At 38.3% G+C, this 24,295-nt stretch overlaps 1 pseudogene; it reads right to left on the bottom strand.

Moving 5' to 3' along the window:
• Positions 1-1,351: 1,351 nt before the first annotated feature.
• On the bottom strand, positions 1,352-23,896 carry Gm9218 (annotated as a pseudogene).
• Positions 23,897-24,295: the final 399 nt, after the last annotated feature.

Below are 24,295 nucleotides of genomic sequence, written 5' to 3'. Positions count from 1 at the left end.
ACTCTTAATGGATTGTTGGGCTAAGTACCGCATAGGAGTCGCTCAGAGGTTTGGGCACTCCTAGAAGACAAGTCGATTTGCATGAAGGTTGAGTGTCCAAGTGTTCCTCCCCTAGGAAAAACGGCATGGGAGCAGGTCAGGGTTGCTCTGGGTAAAAGCCTGTGAGCCTAAGAGCTAGTCCTGTACATGGCCCCTATTTCTGCACACTAGGGATTCGACCTCTATCTTCATCCATTAAAGAGTGGCTTGTGTTTTAATAAAATAAAATGGGGGAGATGTGGAGAGCCATGAGCAATTGCCATCACGAGCCTCCGTGCCTAACTGGTAAACAAGTAATGTGCGCAGGTGCAAGGGTAAATTCGTGCCAAGTCACTGCCCATCCTGGGGCGTAGTAGTGGGGTGATGATTGAGCAGCTAATCAGGAGCTGACACGTCACATGGAGGGGTATATAAGCAGCATCATTTTCCTTGTTTGTTGTTCTTCTTTCACCTATGCAATCAATGCTCTCCCAATAAACATGTGCAGAAGGATCCTGTTGCAGCGTCGTTCTTCCTGGCCAGTTGAGCGTGTGCAAGATGTTGTAATATGTATATGGGTATGAGATTGTATTGGGTACATGTAGCTTCTCAGGTGCTGCAGACTTCAAGAAAACTGATCCTCCCTATTCCAGAAGGCATTCTCCCTCTTGCCAATAACTAACTCCTAAGCTAGGGGTAGGATTTTGTAACCACTTCCCTGATCCAAGCTATGATATGTCCTGCTTAAGCTTTTGCAGCTCTTGTGCATGCAGTAACTGCCACTCTGGGATTCTATGTGCACCTGCCCTATTGTGTCCAGAAAACACTGTTTTTCAACTAGCTGTTGTAATTGATTTAAGGATTCTTATAGATGTGATTCTTAGAAAGAATTTTACATCTGTAATTTTGGGAGGATGCATAAATTGTTCTATTATTCCTTTTTAAAGTTTCATTAAAATAAAGCTGTGGGTCCTCACAGTCTAGTTAGGACTACTTTTATCCTGGTGTTTTTCTTCTAGCCACAGGATTATATCTTTTATGAACATAAAAATTAAAACATTTAAAATATTAAATGGAGGTGTTTTTTGTTGTTTTTGTTTTTTTTAAATATTTGTTCCTTTTATTCATAAAACATAATACTTAACCCTTTGTTGAATCTCTTTTCTTTATGTTTTTACACAAAGGACCTTGAGATATACCAATTATAAAACGTCAAAAAGAAAACATCTTTAAAATTTACAAACAGGTAATTTATACAAGAGTTCTCTATAAAATTAATCAATGTAAAAAAGACACTGGACTAAATTTAAGGCATGTGTAGTTGTCATTAGAATTATTTTTGTTTTGTTGGAGACTTTTATCTCCTCTCGTCCTGACTTCTCTGTGATTCTCTAGAATGTTCAGGGCATCTGCTAGGCTTTTCCCAGCATCTCTTGGCACCATTCTGACACCTGTTGTCATCTCCTTTATGGCCAGAATGCTTTCTACTCCTCTCTCTTGACTTGGAGTGATCCTTTCTTCTGACATTATCACTGTCCTGATTTTGGGTTCTGTGTTTCTCATTTTCAGAAAAAGAAATCTCTTCTCTCTCTCCACTTCTTCTTTGGTGCGCCATGCTTGTCTTCTGGCTCTCTGTGTGAGCCTTGTTCTCAGACTTTTCCAACTCTGCTGTAACTATTCTCATGGCTTCTGTCTTCCATGTGCTTTTCTAGGGGATCTTGCCAGTCTGTGTCTCCTGAGTTCTGAGTTCTATGTCTTTCAATCCTTGCTCTCACAGCCCTCCCTTCCTGGTTTCTTTGGTTCTCCTAGCCTCCTGTCACATGACCGGTGGGCCCTGGATAACTTATCTACTTCTTCTCCTCTGGCTTTCCCTTGCTTCTTCTTTGTACCTTTAGCTGGGCAGAGCTCTGACTACCAGAGGAGGAGGATTCGCTTGCTTCACTGGAGGACTCTGAGCTGCTCTTGCCACTGTTAGAATCTGAGTCAGAGGAATTGGATGCCAAGGAAGACTCTGAAGATGAAGATGTCAGGGCTGGTTTCTTTGCTTCTTGTTTCTGTACTACAATGACATGGGCATATTTTTCAGATGTTCTTAAAGTTCATCAGTTAAACCCCCGAGACATGGAAGTGAAGAAATTGATGGCAAACCCGGTATTTCATGGGTTGTCTTGGGGCAACCATCCTTGAAAGAAAGGCTGAAGCGTTTTATCCTTTAATTTTGCATTCAGTTTAGGAAGACCCATGTATTCACACAAGTCCTGGAAGAAGATCTTGACAAAAATCCCACTAGATGATGTCATGTTCTCTTCACTCAGATTTATACATTTGAGAACACTCCATGGAAGTGAATCTGTGTATAAAAGGTGAGCAAACATCTTAGCAACATTTCTCAATTTGTTTATCTCTAAACGAAGGATGGTGTAGTACTGTTCCTTGAATATACGTTCAAATGATTCAATGTATTCTTTTTTCAACATACAAAACCACCCAGGTAACAAGCCAATTTTTTTCATAGGTCTTTTGTTGGGCACAGCAATCAAGTATCATGTTGCAGAGTTCTTTTGTTTGGCTCTCAGCAAACTCCATTTTCAGCAAATTGTGTGCACATTCTTCAAAATCTAAACTTGACTGAATGGCAAGATTTTGTTTTGTTTTGTTTTGTTTTGTTTTGTTTTGTTTTCAAGACAGGGTTTCTCTGTGTAGCCTTGGCTGTCCTGGAACTCACTCTGTAGACCAGGCTAGCCTTGAACTCCGAAATCTGCCTGCCTCTGCCTCCCAAGTTCTGGGATTAAAGGCATGTTCCACCACGCCTGGCTGAATGGCAAGCTCTATTGTAAGGCAAAGTGAGACTAGGTTTATTTCTGTTTTGTCATGAATAGTTATGTTTTGCCCTCCTTCCTCTTCTTCTTTCTCCTCTTCCTCCTCCTCATCTTCAATGCTTCTAGCTTCTTGGTCTGTGTTTGAATCACTGTCTCCTTCATCAGGGATTTCTTTTTTTAATAGACTTGTTCTTCGTCTCTTCATTTTCCATAAAATAAGGATCAATCTTGAAAACATTAAGAACATGTTCTGGATTGTAGTCATCCTCCAAGGGGTGCATATGTATAAACTGATAGTCCTCTTCCATTAAATCAAGTACTTCCAGAATAACAGACTGGTCCTTGAATCCATCCTTCTGTACAACAAACATCACTTTAATCATATAATGAACTCTTCTGTCAATCTCAGACTGCTGTAGAATGTTTCACAGGAGTCCAAAGATTGCATTGATTCCCTTTTGTGACACCTGGATTAGAGACCACACTCTTTGAGAAAGCTGATACCACTTCAACACTGTCATCTGTTGGTCTCTCTAGTAGCAAAGTGAGAACCTCACGTGCACATTTTGGTTAATAAGATGTGCCACAAATTTTGAAGCAGTCAGGCAAATTTGCCTATCATTCTTTTGATATCCTTCCCAAAAATTAAGAATTAGTCTCTTGAGGATTAATTTTCCAGTCTGTGGGACTTTTGTGTTGATTATTGCCACCAAAGCTGCATAAACATGAGGGAAGATTGGAGAAGCACTCTGCACTTGCAGAACAGGTCTGGACAGCAATCCTCTCCCTCTGACTATGTTCTCTTGAAGGAGCTCTGGAATTTTATTGGAGATATTGACGTTGTTGATATGACCATTGATTGATTTCTTCAGAGCATCCCAAATTATCCTACAGTACACTAAGATGTTTTTATCTACAATCTGTTCCTGCATCATCCTGAGCTTTGAGGGAGGAATATGTGCTCCCCTAGTGCAGGTGAGCAGCAGTTCCTCCTCCTCTTCCTCTTCTTTCTCCTGCTCTTCCTGTTTCTCCTACTCTTCTTCTTCTTCCTCCTCCTCCTCCTCCTCTTTCTCCCCCTCTTCCTCCTCCTCTTCTTGTTCAATATAGGTTCTTCCTGAGTAGAACTCTGGGATATTCCTTGCAGTCTGGGCTCCTTCTTTCAGGAGATAGGGATTTCTGGGACCGTTTCGATTCTATGCTGTCATCATAAGATTATCCTCTTTTAGAATGCCCATAGTCTGACCGGCTGTAATCAGAGTAGTCTCTGTCCCTAGGGGGGACCATTCTTATTCTTCATATCTGTCTTCTGGGGAGGCGCTCCAGTGGTATGAATTGTGGCTCTCCCTTCTGTTTTGACCAGAGGACTGTTTCATGTGTGCCACACTACTTTTTATTTTCTGCTGGCATCTGACCCAATAAACCAGATGCCTTGGGTTCAGGGTTCATTCAAGTGACACTCACTCAATGGTCTGAGTTCCTTGACAGTTTTTTTTTTTCTGTCTCCACATGTCACCTAAAACTCTACTATGCTTCTGTCACACTGGAAGTGCCAAATGGTGGTGTTCTATAGCCAGTCCCAAAGGAAATAGCTTTTTCAACACAAAAACAATCTTCCTTGGCAGATTGAAAATATAGCAATAACCTTGAGGAAGTCAAGATCAAGTATTATAAAACACTAGGACACTAGCTTAGCATGTACACAAGGCCCCAGGTTCAATCCCAAGTACTTCAATAGGAAAAGCATGAAACTACTATAATGGCCATGTATTTTTCATATATATGTAATGGATTTGGTTTCAATACTTTTAAAAAAAAACAGGAAAAATGATAGCTACTTGCTGTTTTCATGAACATATTTGTGGCTGATAGTGAAAATCAACAAACTAGTATTTCCTTGACAGTATTAAAACATTACACTATCAGAAGTGTCACTCTGAGAAGCAGAAGTAAATGGGAATTTTTTTCCTACTTTTCTGCATTTAAGTGCTTAACTTAGGATATCAAAGTCTTTATAATGTATATCTGCAAGTACTTATCTTCTAAAATTCGAGTTAAAAGTGTAATGCTGAAACTGACACAACAAAAAGGAGGTACATTCCTCATTCAGTGAAGCTAAAATTAGTGTAAGAAATGAAAATTGCAGTTGCCCTGGAAAATAGGAAAATTAACACATGCAAAGAAATGTTAAAAGAAAATTGGCCTGTTTAGGGAACCTGGGGATGTTTTGTTGTAAGGTCAGTTATCAACAGAACTTTTACACAGCAGCAGTAATCAGTGTTAGAAATGATTGTTACTATTGGAGAAAAAAAATGTTGTGGCCCAGTCACATCCTGTGTTCTGTACATTATTAATATCAAGACCTCAAAATATGTCCAAGAGCTCGTTTCTGCAAAACAGCTACTTTTAGGGTCCTTATATTAGGGAGTCTTACCAGTTTGTAAGAGAAATGTTAAGTGGTGAATGTAAACAGACATGGATCAAAATGACTTTCTCTCCCTTTTGTGGGGGAGTGTTCAGCCGCTTAGCCTGATTGTTTATACTGAAAAATTTAACTGTTGCCTTTTGTCCATGAAGTAGTAATGAAATACCAGGAAGAGTGTATCCTTATCCTTTTTAAAAAATTATTAGGTATTTTCCTCATTTCCATTTCCAATGCTATCCCAAAAGTCCCCCATACCCTCCCCTCCAACTCCCCTACCCACCCACTCCCACTTCTTGGCCCTGGTGTTTCCCTGTACTGAGGCATATGAAGTTTGCAAGTCCAATGGCCCTCTCTTCCCAATGATGGCCGACTAGGCCATCTTCTGATACATATGCAGCTAGAGACATGAGCTCTGGGGGTACTGGTCAGTCCATATTGTTGTTCCACCTATAGGGTTGCAGACCCATTCAGCTCTTTGGGTAATTTCTCTAGCTCCTCCATTGGGGGCCCTGTGTATCCTTTTAATAAAATTTATTTTTAATCAAATCTCCCAAATTAAAAAAAAAGTTTTGTGCTTTGAAGTGGTACCTGTGCGACTATTTCTAAATGGTGGCTAAATTTCTTTTTGAAGTGGTGTTAAGCTTGACAGACAGTACTCTGCCATGCCCTTTGCCAAGCTATGTTTTGTAATGCTCTAATGAAATAGCCAACTAACTTATGACCGTACACTTGACATAAACAAGCCTCTATTAAGAACAGATTTGCCAAGGGGTGGGAGAAGAAAGGGGTATTTTCATGCTAATATAATTATGGTTGTTCCACTAAATTGTATACTGGGTATATTTTGTTCTTCATTGAAATTTTATTTTGCATTAACTTACTGAGTAATCCCTTTTAGCAATCCTGCATCTCATTTCACAGATACTACCTCTGAAACATATTATCTCCTTAAAACCATATCAGCTTGTAATGTAAATTTTTTTAGTTTTTATTTAAACGTTTATACATGCAATAAATGATTTCCAACTAACAGATCTCTCTTATGAAGTTCATTTTTCTTTGTGTTGTGTTTTTCCTCTTAAAAGTGAATTATTTCTTCCCTCAGATAAGGTTCTGATAAGGAGATGAAAAATAGGGGGTTTGGGGTTCAAAGAAGGGATATATATAACGTTCAAGTGAAAATTTGGTCGATGTCTTAAGTTCACATGTATATCATTCTAATGAGATTTACATAAATAAGTACAAAGCCAGAAAATGCAGGAATCAATGTGACAGGATCTTACTTTGTTGTCCTGGACATCTTCAAACTTGCAGCAATCACATGTTTTTTTATCTCAAATTCTGGGATTATAGTCACTCAAACAGGCCTAGTAAAATGTAATAGATTGTAGGAATAAAAACACAAGATGTTATACCTTTAAAAACAATTACTATTTCAAGCTAGTAAAAGGCTTTTTTCTGCCCACACCTCCAATGCTTGATGTGGTATTAATAATTCTTGTTAGCTTAATTTGTATAGCTCACAGCTCTAATACTTAGGGCACAGCTTTGAATGTCATTTAGATAAGTGTATTTGTATGAAAAAAATCCCTCTGTTGTAGCGTCATAATGTATTTGTGTTCAGAAACTTGTCTTTTAGTCACATAGGATCATCAGGCAATATAGTCAATCTTACATGTTACTTCAATCAATAAAATGATGTTAAAGCGGCTATCTTATATAGTCTCTTCTACTACATACCTCTGTGGGAAGTTTACTAGTTGCTATTCATTGAGGATAGTTTGTGATAATCCCTAACAAAAGGTAGAGGTACCTACCAGACATTCATTTGCTTAATAAACTACATTCTTTACAATATTTGAATGAATCACCAGGATTCTGACAGTTGGGAGAGTTAGTGATTAAAGTTGAAGACACATAAATAAAAATCATCTAAACAGTCTTGATAGAATCATTATCATAGATGAAAGTAAGTGAACAGTAGGTAGGGGCAAGAGGAAGTCAAGATGCTGGATCAACAAGGTCTACAACACTTGATAGCCAAGTTGAGATTGTCTAAACAGTCTTGATAGAATCATTATCATAGATGAAAGTAAGTGAACAGTAGGCAGGGGCAAGAGGAAGTCAAGATGCTGGATCAACAAGGTGTACAACACCTGATAGCCAAGTTGAGTAACTGTTTAGATTAATTATTATAAGAATTACGATGTGAGGGTGTAGGGCTTGAGAGACTGCTTAGCAGTTAAAAGCATGTACTATTGTAGAAGATTGGAATTTTGTTCCAGCACCCAAAATGAATTGATCATAATTGTCTGTGGCTCCAGCTTTGGAAATCTGATAAACTCTTCAGAACTAGTGGGCACCCATACACACATGTACACATTCAAACACATAATTTAAATTTATGTAGAATCTGCACAGGTGAGAGTGTGGACTACAGAAGCTAACAGCTTCTGGGACAGGCAGAAGCCACACAGCTTCTGGGGCAGTCCCCGTTTCAAGCTCCAGACATCTGGGCACCTTATCTGCCAGAGGAGAAGTGTCCACCCCACCCAGGAGGGCTTTGCCAGAGCACCTGGGGGAGCCATCTCTGGTCCAGGATCTCTCAGAGACTAGACTGTGTAGGTGAGAGTGCCAACTACAAAAGATACACAGCTTCTGGTACAGGCCCTGTTTCAGGCCTTCATCTTCTGCCAGGAGGCAGGTCTGAACGCCAGATATCTGTGCACCTTCCCTGCAAGAGGAGAGCTTGCCTGCAGAGAGTACTCTGACCACTAAAACTCAGGAGAGATCTAGTCTCCCAGGTCGGTTGATAGAGGCTAACAGATTCATGGGAGGAACAAGCTCTAACCAGAAACAACTATAACAACTAACTCCAGAAATTACCACATGGTTAAAGGCAAACATAAGAATCTTACTAACAGAAAGCAAAACCACTCAGCATCATCAGAACCAGCACTACCACCTCAGCTAGTCCTGGATACCCCAACACACCCGAAAAGCTAGAACCGGAATTAAAATCATATCTCATGATGATGGTAGAGGACATCAAGAAGGACTTTAATAACTCACTTAATGAAATACAGGAGAACACTGATAAAGAGGTACATGTCCTTAAAGAAAAACAGGAAAACACAACCAAAAAGGTGATGGAATTGAACAAAACCATACAAGACCTAAAAAGGGAAGTAGAAACAATAAAACAAAACAAAACAAAAAAAAAACCAAACCAAAACAACAAAAAAACCCAAAAAACAACAACAACAAAAAAAACAAAACAAAACAAAAAAACCAACGTGAGGCAACGCTGGAGCTAGAAACCCTAGGAAAGAAATCTGGAAACATAGATGCAAGCATCAGCAACAGAATACAGGAGATGGAAGAGAGAACCTCAGGTAGAGAAGATTCCATAGAGAGCATGGGCACAACAAAGAAAATGCAAAATGCAAAAAGATCCTAAATCAAAGCATCCAGGAAATCCAGGACACAAGGAAAAGACCAAACCTACGGATAATAGGAGTAGATGAGAATGAAGATTTTCAACTTAAAGTGCCAGCAAATATCTTCAACAAAATTATAGAAGAAAACTTCCCAAACCTAAAGAAAGAGATGCCCATGAACATACAAGAAGCCTACAGAAATCCAAATAGACTGGACCAGAAAAGAAATTCCTCCCAACACATAATAATCAGAACAACAAATGCACTAAATAAAGACAAAATATTTAAAGGAGGAAGGGGAAAATGTCAAGTAACATATAAAGACAGACCTATTCGAATTACACCAGACCTCTCACCAGAGATTATGAAAGCCAGAAGATCCTGGACAGATGTTATACAGACACTAAGAGAACACAAATGCCAGCCCAGGCTACTGTACTCGGCCAAACTTTCAATTACCATAGATGGAGAAAGCAAAGTATTGCTGGACGAAACCAAATTCACATAATATCTTTCCATGAATCAGGCCCTTCAAAGGATAATAACAGAAAAAACAAAACAAAACAAAACAAGGACAGAAACTGAGCCCTAGAAAAAGCAAGAAAGTAATCCTTCTACAAACCTAACATAAGAAAACAACAGGAGCAGAATGCCAATTCTAACAACAAAAATAATAGGAAGCAACAATTACTTTTCCTTAATATCTCTTAATAACAATGCAATCAATTCACCCATAAAAAGAGATAGACTAACAGACTGGCTACACAAACAGGACCCAACATTTTGCTGCTTGCAGGAAACCCATTTCAGGGAAAAAGACAGACACTACCTCAGAGTGAAAGGCTGGAATATAATTTTCCAAGCAAATGGTCTGAAGAAACAAGCTGGAGTAGCCATTCTAATATCGAATAATATCGAATTCCAACCCAAAGGTATCAAAAAAGAAAAGGAGGGAAACTTCATAATCATCAAAGGTAAAATCTTCCAAAAGGAATTCTCAATTCTGAATATCTATGCTCCAAATGCAATGACAGCCACATTCATTAAAGAATCTTCAGTAAGTTCAAAACAAACATTGCATGTCACACAATAATAGTGGGAGACTTCAACACACCACTTTCATTAATGGACAGATCGTGGAAACAGAAAATAAACAGGGACATAGTGAAACTAACAGAAGTTATGAAACAAATGAATTTAACAGATATCTACAAAATATTTTATCCTAAAACAAAAGGATATACCTTCTTCTAAGCACCTCATGGTACCTTCTCCAAAACTGACCATATGATTGGTCACAAAACAGGCCTCAACAGATAAAAAATATTGAATTTGTCCCATGCACCCTATCAGATCACCATGGCTAAGGCTGATCTTCAATAACAACATAAATAATAGAAAGCCAAAATTCACATGGAAACTGAACAATACTCTTCTCAATGATACCTTGGTTAAGGAAGGAATAAAGAAATAAATTAAAGACATTTTAGAGTTTAATGAAAATGAAGCCACAACATACCCAAACATATGGGAAACAATGAAAACATTTCTAAGAAGAAAACTCATAGCTCTGAGTGCTTCCAAAAACAAACTAGAGAGCACCTACAAGCAGCTTTATAACACACATAAAAGCTCTAGAACAAAAGGAAGCAAATGCACTCAAGAGGAGTAAAAGTCAAGAAATAATCAACCTCGGGGCTGAAATCAAGCAAGTGGAAACAAGAAGAACTATTCAAAGAATCAACCAAACCAGGAGCTGGTTCTTTGGGAAAATCAACAAGATAGATAAACCATTAGGCAGACTCATTAGAGGGCACCTGGACAGCATCCTAATTAACAAAATCAGAAATTAAAAGGGAGACATAACAGATCCTGAAGAAATTGAAAACAACATCAGATCCTTCTAAAAAAGGCTATACTCAACAAAACTGGAAAACCTGGATGAAATGGACAAATTTGTAGACAGATACCAGATACCAAAGTTAAATCAGTATCAGGTTATTGATCTAAACAGTCCTATATCACCTAAAGAAATTGAAGAATTCATTAATAGTCTCCCAACCAAAAAAAGCCCAGGACCAGATGGGTTTAGTGCAGAGTTCTATCAGACCTTCAAAGAATATCTAATTCCAGTTCTTCACAAACTATTCCACAAAATAGAAGCAGAAGGTACTCTACTCAATTCATTCTACAAAACCACAATTACTCTGATATGTAAACCACAGAAAGACCCTACAAAGACAGGGAACTTTAGACCAATTTCCCTTATGAATGTCGATGCAAAAATACTCAATAAAATTCTTGCTAACCAAATCCAAGAACACATCAAAACAATAATCCATCCTGACCAAGAAGGTTTCATTCCAGGGATGCAGGGATGATTTAATATTCAGAAATCCATCAATGTAATCCACTGTAGAAACAAACTCACAGACAAAAATCGCATGATCATCTCCTTAGATGCTGAGAAAGCATTTGACAACATCCAACACCAATTCTAGATAAAAGTCTTGGAAAGATAAGGAATTCAAGGTCCATACCTAAACATGATAAAAGATATCTATAGCAAACTAGTAGCCAATATCAAAGTAAATGGAGAGAAGATGGAAGCAATCAACAAGGTGTGGAGAGAGTGGGCAGCCTTTTCTAGTCCCTGATTTTAGTGGGATTGCTTCCATCTTCTCTCCATTTACTTTCTAAAAAGGCTGCTCCCTTTCTCCCTTCCTATTCAACATAGTATTTGAAGTCCTAGCCAGAGCAATTCGACAACAAAAGGAGATTAAGGGGATACAAATTGGAAAGGAAGAAGTCAAAATATCACTTCTTGCAGATGATATGATAGTTTATATAAGTGCCCCTAAAAATTCCACCAGAGAACTCCCAAGCCTGATAAAGAGCTTCAGTGAAGTAGCTGGATATAAAATTAACTCAATATCGATGCAAAAATCCTCAATAAAATTCTTGCTAACCGAATCCAAGAACATATTAAAGCAATCATCCATCCTGACCAAGTAGGTTTTATTCCAGGAATGCAGGGATGGTTTAATATATGAAAATCCATCAATGTAATCCATTTTATAAACAAACTCAAAGACAAAAACACATGATCATCTCGTTAGATGCAGAAAAAGCATTTGACAAGATTCAACACCCATTCATGATAAAAGTTTTGGAAAGATCAGGAATTCAAGGCCCATACCTAAACATGATAAAAGCAATCTACAGCAAACCAGTAGCCAACATCAAAGTAAATGGAGAGAAGCTGGAAGCAATCCCACTAAAATCAGGGACTAGACAAGGCTGCCCACTTTCTCCCTACCTTTTCAACATAGTACTTGAAGTATTAGCCAGAGCAATTCGACAACAAAAGGAGATCAAGGGGATACAAATTGGAAAAGAGGAAGTCAAAATATCACTTTTTGCAGATGATATGATAGTATATATAAGTGACCCTAAAAAGTCTACCAGAGAACTCCTAAACCTGATAAGCAGCTTCGGTGAAGTAGCTGGATATAAAATAAACTCAAACAAGTCAATGGCCTTTCTCTATACAAAGAATAAACAGGCTGAGAAAGAAATTAGGGAAACAACACCCTTCTCAATAGTCACAAATAGTATAAAATATCTTGGCGTAACTCTAACTAAGGAGGTGAAAGATCTGTATGATAAAAACTTCAAATCTCTGAAGAAAGAAATTAAAGAAGATCTCAGAAGATGGAAAGATCTCCCATGCTCATGGATTGGCAGGATCAACATTGTAAAAATGGCTATCTTGCCAAAAGCAATCTACAGATTCAATGCAATCCCCATCAAAATTCCAACTCAATTCTTCAACGAATTAGAAGGAGCAATTTGCTAATTCATCTGGAATAACAAAAAACCTAGGATAGCAAAAAGTCTTCTCAAAGATAAAAGAACCTCTGGTGGAATCACCATGCCTGACCTAAAGCTTTACTACAGAGCAATTGTGATAAAAACTGCATGGTACTGGTATAGCAACAGACAAGTAGACCAATGGAATAGAATTGAAGACCCAGAAATGAACCCACACACCTATGGTCACTTGATCTTCGACAAGGGAGCTAAAACCATCCAGTGGAAGAAAGACAGCATTTTCAACAATTGGTGCTGGCACAACTGGTTGTTATCATGTACAAGAATGCGAATCGATCCATACTTATCTCCTTGTACTAAGGTCAAATCTAAGTGGATCAAAGAACTTCACATAAAACCAGAGACACTGAAACTTATAGAGGAGAAAGTGGGGGAAAGCCTTGAAGATATGGGCACAGGGGAAAAATTCCTGAATAGAACAGCAATGGCACGTGCTGTAAGATCGAGAATTGACAAATGGGACCTAATGAAACTCCAAAGTTTCTGCAAGGCAAAAGACACCGTCAACAAGACAAAAAGACCACCAACAGATTGGGAAAGGATCTTTACCTATCCTAAATCAGATAGGGGACTAATATCCAACATATATAAAGAACTCAAGAAGGTGGACTTCAGAAAATCAAACAACCCCATTAAAAAATGGGGCTCAGAACTGAACAAAGAATTCTCACCTGAGGAATACCGAATGGCAGAGAAGCACCTGAAAAAATGTTCAACATCCTTAATCATCAGGGAAATGCAAATCAAAACAACCCTGAGATTCCACCTCACACCAGTCAGAATGGCTAAGATCAAAAATTCAGGTGACAGCAGATGCTGGCTTGGATGTGGAGAAAGAGGAACACTCCTCTATTGTTGGTGGGATTGCAGGCTTGTACAACCACTCTGGAAATCAGTCTGGTGGTTCCTCAGAAAATTGGACATAGTACTACCGGAGGATCCAGCAATACCTCTCCTGGGCATTTATCCAGAAGATGCCCCAACTGGTAAGAAGGACACATGCTCCACTATGTTCATAGCAGCCTTATTTATAATAGCCAGAAGCTGGAAAGAACCCAGATGCCCCTCAACAGAGGAATGGATACAGAAAATGTGGTGCATCTACACAGTGGAGTACTACTCAGGTATTAAAAAGAATGAATTTATGAAATTCCTAGCCAAATGGATGGACCTGGAGGGCATCATCCTGAGTGAGGTAACACATTCACAAAGGAACTCACACAATATGTACTCATTGATAAGTGGATATTAGCCCCAAACCTAGGATTCCCAAGATATAAGATACAATTTCCTAAACACATGAAACTCAAGAAGAATGAAGACTGAAGTGTGGACACTATGCCCCTCCTTAGAATTGGGAACAAAACACCCATGGAAGGAGTTACAGAGACAAAGTTTGGAGCTGAGATGAAAGGATGGACCATGTAGAAACTGCCATATCCAGGGATCCACCCCATAATCAGCATCCAAACGCTGACACCATTGCATACCCAAGCAAGATTTTATTGAAAGGACCCAGATGTAGCTATCTCTTGTGAGACTATGCCGGGGCCTAGCAAACACAGAAGTGGATGCTCACAGTCAGCTAATGGATGGATCACAGGGCTCCCAATGGAGGAGCTAGAGAAAGAACCCAAGGAGCTAAAGGGATATGCAACCCTATAAGTGGAACAACATTATGAACTAACCAGTACCCCGGAGCTCTTGACTCTAGCTGCATATGTAACAAAAGATGGCCTAATCGGCCATCACTGGAATGAGAGGCCCATTGGACACATAAACTTTGTATGCCCCAGTACAGGGGAATGCCAGGGCCAAAAAGGGGGAGTGGGTGGGTAGGGGAGTGGGGGTGGGTGGGTATGGGGGACTTTTGGTATAGCATTGGAAATGTAAATGAGCTAAATACCTAATAAAAAATTGAAAAAAAATAAAATTAACTCAAACAAGTCAATGCCCTTTCTCTATATGAAGTATAAACAGGCAGTGAAAGAAATTAGGGAAACAACACCCTTCACAATAGTAACAAATAATATAAAATTCCTTGGTGTGACTATAACTAAGAAAGTGAAAGATCTGTATGATAAGAACTTCAAGTCTCTGAAGAAAGAAATTAAAGAAGATCTCAGAAGATGGAAAGATCTCCCATGCTCATGGAATGGCAGGATCAATATAGTAAAAATGGCTATCTTGCCAAAAGCAATCTACAGATTCAATACAATCCCCATCAAAATTCCAACTCAATTCTTCTACAAATTAGAAAGAGCAATTTGCAAATTCACCTGGAATAACAAAAAACTTATGAGAGCAAAAACTCTTCTCAATGATAAAAGAACCTCTGGTGGAATCACCATGCCTGACCTAAAGCTTTACTACAGAGCAATTGTGATAAAAACTGCATGGTACTGGTATAGCAACAGACAAGTAGACCAATGGAATAGAATTGAAGACCTAGAAATGAACCCACACACCTATGGTCACTTGATCTTTGACAAGGGAGTTAAAACCATCCAGTGGAAAAAAGACAGCATTTTCAAGAAATGGTGCTGGCACAACTGGCAGTTATCATGTAGAAGAATGTGAATTGATCCATTCCTATCTCCTTGTACTAAGGTCAAATCTAAGTGGATCAAGGAACTCCACATAGAACTAGAGACAGTGAAACTTATAGAGGAGAAAATGGGGAAAAGCCTTGAAGATATGGGCACAGGGGAAAAAACATTCCTGTTAGAACAGTATTGGCTTATGCTGTAAGATCGAGAATTGACAAATGGGGCCTCATAATATTGCAAAGGTTCTGCAAGGTAAAAGACATTGTCAATAAGACAAAAAGGCCACCAACAGATTGGGAAAGGATCTTTATCTATCCTAAATCAGATAGGGGACTAATATCCAATATATATAAGGAAATCAAGAAGGTGGACTTCAGAAAATCAAATAACCGTACTAAAAATTGAGGCTCAGAGCTAAACAAAGAATTTTCACCTGAGGAATACCGAATGGATGAGAAGCACCTGAAAAAAAAAATGTTCGGCATCCTTAATCATCAGGGAAATGCAAATGAAAGCAACCCTGAGATTCCACAGCACACCAGTCAGAGTGTCTAAGATCAAAATTCGGGTGACAGCAGATGCTGGCAAGGATGTGTAGAAAGAGGAACACTCATCCATTGTTGGTGGGATTGCAAGCTTGTACAACCACTCTGGAAATCAGTTTTGAGGTTACTCAGAAAATTGGACATAGTACTATCAGAGGATCCTACAATACCTCTCCTGGGCATATATCCAGAAGATGTTCCAACCGGTAAGAAAAAAAAATGCTCCACTATGTTCATAACAGCCTTATTTATAATATCCAGAAGCTGGAAAGAACCCAGATGTCCCTCTACACAGGAATGGATATAGAAATTGTGGTACATTTACACAATGGAGTACTTCTCAGCTATTAAAAAATGAATTTATGTAATACCTAGGCAAATGTATGGACCTGGTGGGTATCATCCTGAGTGAGGTAACCCAATCACAAAAGAACTCACACAATATGTACTCACTGATAAGTGGATATTAGCCCAGAAACTTATAATACCCAAGATACAAGATACAATTTGCAAAACACATGAAACTCAAGAATGAAGACCAAAGTGTGGACACTTTGCCCCTTTTTAGAATAGGGAACAAAATACCCATGGAAGGAGTTACAGAGACAATGTTTGGAGCTGACACGAAAGATAGACCATCTAGAGACTGCTGTACTGGGGGATCTATCCCATAATCAGTCTCCAAATGCTGACACCATTGCATAGAGTAGCAAGATTTTGCTGAAAGGACCCAGATATAACTGTATCTTGTGATGCTATGCCAGGGCCTAGAAAACACAGAAGTGGATGCTCACAGCCAGCTATTGAATGGATCACATCCCCAATGGAGGAGCTAGAGACAGTGCACAAGGATCTAAAGGGGTCTGCAACCCTGTAGGTGGAACAACAATATGAACCAACCAGTACTCCCCAGAGTTTCTGTGTCCAGCTGCATATGTATCAGAAGATGGCCTAGTCGGCCATTATTGGAAAGAGAGGCTCATTGGTCTTGCAAAGTTTACATGCCTCAGTACAGGGGAACGCCAGAGCCAAGAAGTGGGAGTGGGTGGGTAGGGGAGTGGGGAGGGAGGGTATGGGGGTCTTTTAGTATAGCACTGGAAATGTAAATGAAGAAAATACCTAATAATAAAAAAAGAATTTTATTTTACAGTAAAAAAAAGAAGAAGAAAAGAAAGAAAAAAGAAACTTTAGTAAAGCTCAAAGCACACATTGCACCTCACACAATAAGAGTGGGAGACTTCAACACACCACTTTCTTCAATGGATAGATCGTGGAAACAGAAAGTAAACAGGGACACAGTGGAACTAACAGAAGTTATGAAACAAATGGATTCAACAGATATCTACAGAACATTTTATCCTAAAACAAAAGGATATACCTTCTTCTCAGAACCTCATGGTACCTTCTCCAAAACTGACCATATAATTGGTCACAAAACAGGCTTCAACAGATACAAAAATATTGGAATTGTCCCATGCATGCAATCAGATCACCATAGACTAAGGATCATATTCAATAACAACATAAATAATAGAATACCAACATTCATGTAGAAACTCAACAACATTCTACTCAATGATTCCTTGGTCAAGGAAGGAATAAAGAAAGAAATTAAACACTTTTTAGAGTTTAATGAAAATGAAGCCACAACAAACCCAAACTTATGGGATACAATGAAAGTATTTCTAAGAGGAAAACTCAAAGTTCTGAGTGCTTCCAAAAAGAAACTAGAGAGAGTACACACTAGTAGCTTGAGAACACACCTAAAAGCTCTAGAGCAAAAGGAAGCAAATTCACCCAAGAGGAGTAGAAGGCAGGAAATAATCATACTCAGGGGTGAAATCAAACAACTGGAAACAAGAACTATTCAAAGAATCAACCAAACCATGAGCTGATTCTTTGAGAAAAAAAAAAAAAAGATAGATAAACCCTTAGGCAGACTCACTAGAGGGCACCTGGACAGCATCCTATTTAATAAAATCAGAATTTAAAAGGGAGACATAACAACAGATCCTGAAGAAATCCAAAACACCATCAGATCCTTCTACAAAAGGCTATGCTCAAAAAAAAAAAAAAACAAAAACAAAAACAAAAACGGAGAACCTGGATAAAATGGACAAATTTTTAGACAGATACCAGGTACCAAGGCTAAATCAGGATCAGATTAATGATCTAAACAGTTTTATATTCCCTAAAGAAATAGAAGCATTCATTAAGAGTCTCCCAACTAAAAGAAAGAAAGAAAGAAAGAAAGAAAGAAAGAAAGAAAGAAAGAAAGAAAGAAAGAAAGAAAGAAAGAAAGACAGACAGAAAAAAAAAAGCCCAGGACCAGATGAGTTTAGTACAGAGTTCTTTCAGACGTTCAAAGATCTAATTCCAGTTCTTCACAAACTATTCCACAAAATAGACGTAGAAGGTATTCTACCCAATTCAGTTTCTGAAGCCACAATTACTCTGATACCTAAATCACTGAAAGACCCTACAAAGATAGAGAACTTTAGACCAATTTCCCTTATGAATATCAATGCAAAAATACTCAATAAAATTCTAGCTAACGAAATCCAAGAACACATCAAAACAATCATCCAAGTAGGTTTCATTCTAGTGATGCAGGGATGGTTTAATATATGGTAATCCATCAACATAATCTACCATATAAACAACTTTAAAGACAAAACCCACATGATAATTTCATTAGAGGCAGAGAAATCACTTGACAAATCCAAACCCTTCATGATAAGTCTTGGAAAGATAAGGAATTTGAGGCCCATACCTAAACATGATCAAAGCAATCTACAGCAAACCAGTAGCCAACATCAAAGTAAATGGAGAGAGAAAGTAATCCCACTAAAATCAGGGACTAGATAAGGCTTCTCACTTTCTCCCTACCTATTCAACATAGTACTTGAAGTCCTAGCCAGAGCAATTCGACAACAAAAGGAGATCAAGGCGATACAAATTGGAAAAGAGGAAGTCAAAATATCACTTTTTGCAGATAATATGATAGTATATTAAGTTACCCTAAAAATTCCACCAGAGAACTCCTAAGCCTGATAAACAGCTTCAGTGAAGTAGCTGGATATAAAATTAACTCAAACAAGTCAATGGCCTTTCTTTACACAAAGGATAAAAAGATGGAGAAAGAAATTAGGGAAACAACACCCTTCACAATAATAATATAAAGTATCTTGGAGTGATTCTAACTTAGCTAGTGAAAGATCTGTATGATATGAACTTCAAGTTTCTGAAGAAAGAAATTAAAGAAGATCTCAGAAGATGGAAAGATCTCCCATTCTCATGGAATGGCAGGATCAATAAAGTAAAAATGGCTATCTTGCCAAAAGCAATCTACAGATTCAATGCAATCCCCATCAAAATTCCAACTCAATTCTTCAACGAATTAGAAAGAGCAATCTGCAAATTCATCTGGAATAACAAAAATCCTAGAATATCAAAAAGTCTTCTCAAGGATAAAAGAACCTCTGGTGGAATCACCATGTCTGACCTAAAGCTGTACTACACAGCAATTGTGAGAAAAGCTGCATGGTACTGGTACAGAGACAGACAAGTAGACCAATGGAATAATATTGAAGACCCAGAAATGAATCCACACACCTATGGTCACTTGATCTTTGACAAGGGAGTTAAAAAAATCCAGTGGAAAAAAGACAGCATTTTCAAGAATTGGTGCTGGCACAACTGGCAGCTATCATGTAGAAGAATGAGAATTGATCCATTCCTATCTCCTTGTACAAAGGTCAAATCTAAGTGGATCAAGGAACTCCACATAAAACCAGAGACACTGAAACTCATAGAGGAGAAAGTGGAGAAAACCTCGAAGATATGGGTACAGCAAAAAATTTCTGAATAGAACAGCAATGGGTTGTGCTGTAAGATCAAGAATCTACAAATGGGGCCTCATAAAATCACAAATCTTCTGTAAGGCAAAAGACACCGCCAATAAGACAAAAAGGCCACCAACAGATTGGGAAAGGATGTTTATCAATCCTAAATCAGACTGGGGACTACTATCCAATATTTATAAAGAACACAAGAAGATTGACTTCAGAAAATCAAATAACCCCATTAAAAATGGGGCTCTGAACTAAACAAAGAATTCTCACCCGAGGAATACTGAATGGATGAGAAGCACCTGAAAAATTTCAGCATCCTTAATCATCAGGGAAATGCAAATCAAATCAACCCTGAGATTCCACCTCACACCAGAAAGAATGGCTAAGTTAAAAAATTCAGGTGACAGCAGATGCTGGTGAGGATGTGGAGAAAGAGGAATCTCCTCCATCGTTGGTGGGATTGCAAGCTTTTTCAACCACTCTGGAAGTCAGTCTTGCAGTTCCTCAGAAAATTGGACATAGTACTACCGGAAGATCCCTCAATACCTCTCCTGGGAATATATCCAGAATATGTTCCCATCGGTAAGAAGGACACATGCTCCACTATGTTCATTGCAGCCTTATTTATAATAGCGAGATGTTGGAAAGAACCAAGATGTCACTCAACAGAGCAATGGATACAGAAAATGTGGTACATTTACACAATGGAGTACTACTCAGCTATTAAAAAGAAAAAAATTATGAAATTCCTAGGCAAATGGATGGACCTGAAGGGCATCATCCTGAGTGAGGTAACCCAATCACAAAAGAACTCACATAATATGTATTCACTGATAAGTGGATATTAGCCCAGAAACTTAGAATACCCAAGATACAAGATACAATTTGCAAAACAAATGAAACTCAAAAGAACAAATACCAAAGTGTGGACACTTTCCTCCATCTTAGTATTGGGAACAAAACACCCATGGAAGTAGTTACAGAGACAATGTTTGGAGCTGACAGGAAAGGGTGGACTATTTAGAGACTGCCATACCTGGGGATCCATCCCATAATCAGCCTCCAAACCCTGACACCATTGCATACACCAGCAAGATTTTGCTGAAAGGACCCTGATATAGTTGTCTCTTGTGAGGCTATGCTGGAGCCTGGCAAACATAGAAGTGGGTGCTCACAGTCAGCTATTGGATGGAACACAGGGCCCCCAATGGAGGAGCTAGAGACAGTACCCAAGGAGCTAAAGGGATCTGCAACCCTATAGGTGGAACAACATCATGAACTAACCAGTACCCCAGAGCTCTTGACTCTAGCTGCGTATGTATCAAAAGATGGCCTAGTTGGCCATCAGTGGACAGAGAAGCCCATTGGACTTGCAAACTTTATATGCCCCAGTACAGGGGAACACCAGGGCCAAAAAGTGGGAGTGGGTGGGTAGGGGAGTGTGTGTGTGGGGGTCTGGGGTACTTTTATGTTAGCATTTTAAATGTATATGAAGAAAATACCTAATTAAAAAATGTACAAGCCTGGAGAGATTACTCAGTGGTTAATAACACTTGCTTTTCTTACAGAGGACCTAGATTTAGTTTCTAGTACTCACATGGTGGCTCACAACCATTTGTAACTCTTTTTCCAGAGTATCTAACTCCTTCCTGTCTCCTTGGACCCCAGTATGCATGTGGTAATATATATATATATATATAATTTAATATTTAAAACTATTTTTTTAATTTCCTGAATGTGATGAGTTGTTTGACCTGTCTGTATAGCTGACAGAATAATGATAGTATCTATTGCTAATGATAATGTGATATCTTGCCATACAGTGCTTATCTCAATGCTTTATAATGCAAAGTATTTAGGATACCAATACTATTATCATTGCTTTCCAAGAACAAAAGGTTTGGAGGAGAGACTGAAGAAACTCAAGAACTTTACTTAAGAATTTGGCCCTGCTGTCTCAAGTCTCTGTTCAAGGACATTGGATCCCCTTCCCCCACTACTGGAATGGCCTGCTTGGGCATCAATGGGAGAGAATGTGCCTAGACCTGCTGAAACTAGATGCTCCAGGGTGAGATGGAACTCAAGGGGGCTCCCCTTCTCTGAGGAAAAAGGGAGGGGCAATGGGGGAGAGATTTGTAAGGGTGGGGACTGGGAACAAAAAGGGTGTTCTTTGATTGGGATGTAAAGTGAATAAAAATAAATAAAACTAATAAAAAATAAATTGTCCCTGGGTAGAGATGGATCCAAAACAATCCAAAAGCTTCATATACATATAGAATATGACTAGTGTAGCTGCCACACTCAAACGGTAATATGCTTTTCTTAGGGGTCTTTGGTGTTCTCCTTACCAAAGAACTACTAGACTCTAGCATTTCCTCTAGAGGCTAGAGGAATGGGTTAAATGGACTCCGATTTGCACTGAATGAAGTATTAATGCCATGTAACATATTTTATCCACTTTTACTGCCATTATTTATAGATACCTTTACATATTTGATAAAATTGCATGAATTAGAATCACTGTAGAAAATCTATTTATTTAAAACTTCAATTCACTTCATCAAATGTTGCTCTCTAGTTTAATGTATGTGCAAATGATGGAAAATTTCTGAAACATTTTTTTTGAAAGACTTACAGAAATTTGAGTGCAGTTGTTTTGTTCTACTTCATTATGTTTTCTACTAGGTAGAATTTGCCCTGTTATTACTGCTCCTAAAGCAGACTAGCATCGTTTCTTCAAGCATGTTTAAGTTATCATGAGGATCTGCATCATTGCTTTCATAAGTACAGGTTTGGCACTTGCATGCTTTCCTCCTATTTTATTCATGAACCTACACTTTGCATACTATTTCAAAAACTTTGTTCACTCCTATATGAAAAATTATATAACTCTATCTCTGCTGATGCAGTAAGTCAGAGGAAGGGGTCACTTGACCTTTTGTAAATTCTGTTTAGTGCACAAAAAGCTACTTTTCTAAACATAAAAGAGGCTCTGGACCAATTAAATATTTTAAGGGATTTATTCTTATTTAACCTCATAACTTTTGTTCCTTCTATTTTCAGATAATTATCAGGTATCTTAATTGGAAAAACAATAACAAAAGGTTAAGAAACCCCAAGTTCATTTGAAATAAACATTGATCTAGTTGAATACAAATGATCACTAAACACCTGTAAGGAAAACAATAGTTCAGCGGAATAAATTTAGAATCCCTTAGAACTAAGACATCATTTGAAATGCAATCAAAGTAGCATTCACAAATTAATGCTTCAAATTGTCTTGGCTTAATTCTTGTTTCTCCCTTTGTTTTTAATGATGCAAACATTTGTACTAGAAAATGATGAAATTTTTAACTGTAGAAAAATTTTGATTGTAAATGCTATCCCTCAACCTATCATTTGTCCAACAAGTAACCATATACTCTAATATTATATAACAACAAAAAGCATTAGAACACTAAGCATGATGCTTCATGCCTATAATCTCAGTATTGTAGGCTGGGGCAGGAAGATTGTTCTAAGTTTGAGGCTGGCCTACTAGGCCAGCCAAGTTACAGGGTTTATATTTGTCTTGAGAATAAAAAAGGAAAGAAAGAAAAGAAAAGGGAGGAAGGAAATAAAAGAAAGAAAGGAAGAAAGAAACAAAGAAAGAAAGAATAAAGAAAGGAAAATCAAAGAAAACAGGCTGTGGGGCTTGGGCAGTGTTGGCATGTCTACTGTTGCATGAACTTTTTCCGGGAAGATGTAAAAAAATATCTACTGTTTTCACATGAAGCACTAATAGTAACCCATGGTAATGGTTCTATCCATGTATACTTTGACAAACCAGTGGATTTATTGGGCTTACTCACAGAAACTTGGATACCCTAGTTTGCTTTCTGTTAATGTGATAAACACCAAGACAAAATCAGATTGGTGGGGCAGTACTTCATCTTATACCTTAGAGTCTATCATGCAGAATAGGAACTCAAAGCAAGAACCTGGGAGTAGGAACTGAAGCAGACTCCAAGAAGGAACAAGGATTACTGATTTACTCTCCATTTCTTGCTGAGCCTGCTTTCTTATACAGCCCAGGACTGTTTAAGTATAGAGTACTTTATTTATACCTTTATTGGGTTGGGCCTTCCCACATCAACTATCAATTAAGAAAATGTCCCACACTCATGTCTGCAGGCCAATCTGATAGAAGCAATACTTCAACTGAGGCTCCCTCTTCACAAATGACTGTAGTTTGTGCTAAGTTGACAAAAATTAATAACCAGCATATAGGAAAGGGATTATTTGCAGGAGCATAAGTCATTGCAAAACAACTGTATTCCTGAAAATTCTTACCCCAATATGGGTGACTTCCCCATTGCTTCATAGGTGGAGTCCTAACATCTGTTAACCATCCACATTGATATACTCTATCGATTCCCAATACCATGGACACCATGTGCATCTGGGACAGAATTGCACATTACTTTGGGAGGTATGTAGGAAGAAGTAACTATGACCTCATGAGAGAATTTGAACACACTATAAAATTCTTTAAGCTCTAGTTTCTTAATCTATAAAATGGTAATAAATATACCTACTCTGGAAGCCTACAACTCCGACTATGTATATAAAAGAAACTGGTTGTAAGAAAACTTTTTAGCTTAAAAGACACTTTGAAATGTAACAGATTAAAACTATTCCAATTATCCTATGAATTCAAAACTATTGGGCTTTGAGTCTACAAAGAAAGGAATATATTCTCCAGTCTCCTAGAG

Source organism: Mus musculus, chromosome X, assembly GCF_000001635.26.
Source record: "Mus musculus strain C57BL/6J chromosome X, GRCm38.p6 C57BL/6J".
Taxonomy (NCBI): Eukaryota; Metazoa; Chordata; class Mammalia; order Rodentia; family Muridae; genus Mus; species Mus musculus.
The sequence above is the reverse complement of the archived record's forward strand: the minus strand, read 5'-3'. Positions and strand labels throughout refer to the sequence as shown.